Below are 4,686 nucleotides of genomic sequence, written 5' to 3'. Positions count from 1 at the left end.
ATTATATTATATATATAATATAATATATATATATTATATTATATATATAATATAATATATATATTACACTAAGATTGGGCATGGCCTCCAAGAAAACATAGGATTCATTTATTTCTCTCTTTCGGTAATTACGTAAGTCTACCAGGTAAATAAGCGAGAAAAGGATTAGTTGCAAAGATAAGAATAACAGGTATAGAACATCCAAAGAATCTTGCAAGATTTACTATTAACTGCAAGAAAGTCTTTCATTTTCTTCATATGTAATTGTCACCACATGTACCACGCATATATATAGTATTATAGTATATACAGTAGTATTAATCATTTAACAACAATTACAAAACATCCATAGCATCACAAACAACACAGAAAATATTATAATTTCTAATCACATGTAACTGTAATTATAAAACTTACCTAACTCCACCATGCAAATAAGCAAGAACAGGAAAGTAATACAAACACTCGCATTACAAGCACGTTCCTTCCAACAGTGGCATGTCCGGCCAAATGACCCCCAACAGTGGACTCTGAATGTATGGTGACTCTTGTGATGTTGGTTATGGTGGCTCTTGTGATGTTTATGGTGGCTCTTGCGATGTTGGTTATGGTGACTGTTGTGGTGATGGAGATTAGGGAGGTAGGGGGGGGGTGATGGGAGTGAAGAGTGATGATGGTGGTGGTGAATATCGAGATGATAACTAATAAAGGTGATGAATGTTGTGGTTCTTATGCTGTTAATTGCGGTTGAACATTGTCGTGATTGAGATAAAAAATGAATGCTATCGTGATGAATGCTATGGCTCTTATCTGGCTAATCACGAGTAAGCGTTGTGATGGTTGTGATGAAATTAGGTGATACGGAGATAAAGATCGAACTAAGTGAAATTTAAGGGTGAATGCTGAATGCTGCTGCGTCTCGCGTGCTGTTAATCAAGGCTGGTGGTGACAATATCGATGGAGATTACGAAGAGTGGTGAATACCATGGCGATGGAGAACCTAGAGGGATGATCGTAGTGATGAAAGTAAAGAGAAAAGATCCCGTGACATGTTAGGAAGTACGAGAAAATGTGCCATTGGAGAGGAGAGTGACTGAGACGAAGCCAGGGGGGGAAAAGACGCCTTTCGTCCGGTGTACGCGGGACCTTTTTCATAAATACATAGATAGGTAGATAGATAAATAGATAGATAGAGGGAGGAGGGGAAGGAGGAAAGAAAGAAGAGAACTAGGGTGAGGGGGGAGAGGGAGAGGGAGGGAGGGACAAAGAGAGAGAGAGAGAGAGAGAGAGAGAGAGAGAGAGAGAGAGAGAGAGAGAGAGAGAGAGAGAGAGAGAGAGAGAGAGGAGAGAGAGAGAGGAGAGAAAGAGAGAGAGAGAGAGAGAGAGGTGGTAGTAGCAGTGGTAGAGGAGGAGGAGGAGGAGGCTGGGGGAGACGGAGAGGAGAACAGAACGGGGAAGGGGAAGGGGGAGGGGGAGGGGAGACGGTGGTGGTGGGTCGATGCGGTGCTTGGGGTAACATGCCGGTAGCAGGGTGACGGGGGGAGAGAGAGAGAGAGAGAGAGGAGGGGGGTAGAGGCAGGGTAGGGTAGCAGGGGAAGTGTGTGCTCCTGTGGTAACGTCGCGTCTCTCTCTCTCTCTCTCTCGCGTAGCCCGTGTCGCAGTCTTTCTCTTTCGTAGTCTCCAGTGCTGGTAGGGGGTAGGGACGTGGGGGAGGGAGTCAGGGGGGGGAGGAGGAGGTGGTGGAAAGGCCATGCTGTCTTGGTGATGTCTGACTCGGCAATGGACAAAGGCCTTCGCTTTCGGCTTCGTCTTGAAGAAATGGGGATGGTTTGTCTCTCTGGTTTGATTTTTTAAAGCTTTTCTTCTCCCGGTTTCTGGTTTATTGATTTTTTTTTGTTTTCGTTTTGGGATAGGGATACTGTGCTGTTTGAGATTGTTTAGCATTGGTTTGCGATTCTGAGCATTAGATGATTAGGCTCTCAAAACTTCTTGAAGAAATGTGATCATCCTACGGGTTTTGATTCTGCTAAATACTTTAGCATAATTTGACGTGAATGAATTGGTATAGCAAGTATCACCTATATTAATAATAATCTCTTTATATCAGAATATTCATTAAAAGTACAATTCAAATAAACGCTTAAAGGAATACACTACACGAGAGAATGAGAGAAATCAGCCATTTTCGGTCCTTCGTCTTAGGGGCATTCATAGATAAATAACCGTCCAACCGTTGCCCTAAATACAACACTCACCTCTCCACAGTTTACTATTGATGATGTTCTCGCATTTGGCTCAGGACGGTGTGTGTCGTGTCACCTTGTTACACGGACACTTATAACAAAATGGCAAACATACGATTGTCGAATTTGAATAAGTGTATGTATTTTACAGATTTTGTCTGCTCAACAGCATGCTTGTTATCAGAAACTTCTGAGAATTTTACACAATATAGCCATCCCTAGTGATTACTGGGGAAACTTTTTAAATTGATATAGAAATACAGTCGATATAGGCAATTAAAATATTTAATAATACCATTTTAATAAATCACACATTTGTAAACATGGTAACCGTCCTGCGAGGAGGACAGAGTAAGAGACATACCAAAAACGAATAAATACAACCGACATCATTTCTGATTCTAATGAGCTCAGGTGCTTCTTGTGTCGGAATGTTTTAGGTTAATACGTAGATAATTAACATCGTGATCATAATTCGCAGCGACAGACCAACATGCCGAGTTGATGATTATCATACACGATATGAAGATTATCGTACATCTCTCATTCCGGGCATATCCGAGTGACCGTTTGAAAATAATTGTCCAAACTCACTGGGTACTTAGACACACAATAACATCACTAATATATTAGATAATTCTTATGCTTAATACCGCAAACAGCTTCTTTCTAAATGAAGCTAGTTGAAATAACCCTGTCTTTAATAAGGACATTATAGCGAAGCTCGCGTAGTAAAAATCTCCAGGAGTATATCATTAGCGAGTACATGGGACAAAGACAGTGGGAGTTATCTCGAAACTTTGCAGAGGCGCAAGTATGGCCTAGCGATCGTTATGGATCACTAATGAGAATGATTATCCATGAAATAAAAGCGGACTCGAGCCTGGACACGGCCGGGCTGAGAGGGCGGTCGCGCGGCTACCCCCACTGTGTAGCTGCTATATCCTGGGGTTATCCTGGCGGCCACATGCCTCGGAGACCAACCGATAGGAACGGTGCCCGGGTACACCACATGCTCAAAGGACAGGACATGCTTTCATTGTGTACCTTCCATGTTCGAGGCTGTGTTATGAGTTCATTCGGAGTATATTGCTGGCTTGATCTCTCGTCTCTCTTATATTTTTTTTCTGTGATGGGTTCATAATATTTACCGCTAAATTCCTTTGACGTAGAGGAAATGCGAAAGAATGGCGGCGAGGTCATACGACAGAGCAAACCAATCACGGGGAAATTCAAACGAGAGAGAATAAAACCGTCGAAGGCATCACATAACACGGTCGCGTCCGAGCATCCAAAACGAACAAATTTAGAGAGAAAAAAATTTACAAGACTAAATATTTACAAGAAAGAGAGTATAGAGACTAAGACGAAGAAAAGAAAGAGAGACATAATTTCTTGAAAAAAAGAAAAACGTCATCTACCGTAGCTTCCTCTTTAAAAAAAAGAAGAAAAAAAAGGGAAGGCTAGAGCGGTTTTTGAGTCTGTCTGCCTTGTAGTTGGAGGAAATGACACTAGCGCGAACCGACCTTGAAGCTAGACTACAGACTGTGAGACCTACCTAACCTTTTTCTCTCCGTGTGTGCGTACGTATGTGTGTCTGTGTTTGTGTGTGTGTGTGTGGGTATTTGTATGTATGTATGTGTGTGAGAGAGAGAGAGAGTATGAATGTCTGCGTCAGTGTCTTCCTCCGAAGTAAACCGATGTCCATATATTACTGCCACCACTAAGGATATTCATTTCATTCATGTCCGTGTATCGTATGCGCCGAGCGGGAAAAGATATATAAATATGTAGATACTGGAAATACTCTTCAAGGAGCTTCGGTAGGTGGTCTTAACGGCTTACAAATGCAAATCGAAGTTCTTAATGTCACTCCTTCAATTCAGTCTTGTGGATTTTTTAGATTGGAGAGGAGAAAAAAAAAAAATATACGATTTAGTCACTTCAAAGTGGTTATGCTAGACACTGCTTATGAAACATGTGTAATTGGGAGTACTCGTGTGTATGTGTATATCGCACACTGTGTATGTTTTATATGGCAGTTGCATAGAATATATATATATGTGTGTGTCTGTGTGTGTGAATATATATATATATATATAGATAGATAGATATAGATATATATGAGTGTGTGTGAAAGAGAGAGAGAGAGAGAGAGATTATACATCTTACACAGAACGGACAGTAGTAAAATATCTATATAAATTCCAAGGGGCTTACAAGCGCTTTTACTTACAAGCAGCTTGTGTTTTCATAGAATATCTAATAGGATGAATTGCCCCACTTCAATTCGGCAAATAATCGTTTCACAGAACTGACACTAAACGGAAACCTGACTTAGGAGAAGATACAGTGTATTTTCAGGGAATCGGAATTTGCATAAACATGAAACAGCAGCTTGTATATTGAACTTTTTTTAAGCTTGAATTCACATTGATGCCCC

The sequence above is a fragment of the Penaeus japonicus genome, unplaced genomic scaffold (assembly GCF_977035675.1).
Source record: "Penaeus japonicus unplaced genomic scaffold, GWHDUDI00000001_assembly GWHDUDI00000017, whole genome shotgun sequence".
In the NCBI taxonomy this organism is placed as follows: domain Eukaryota; kingdom Metazoa; phylum Arthropoda; class Malacostraca; order Decapoda; family Penaeidae; genus Penaeus; species Penaeus japonicus.
Note: the sequence above shows the minus strand (reverse complement) of the source record.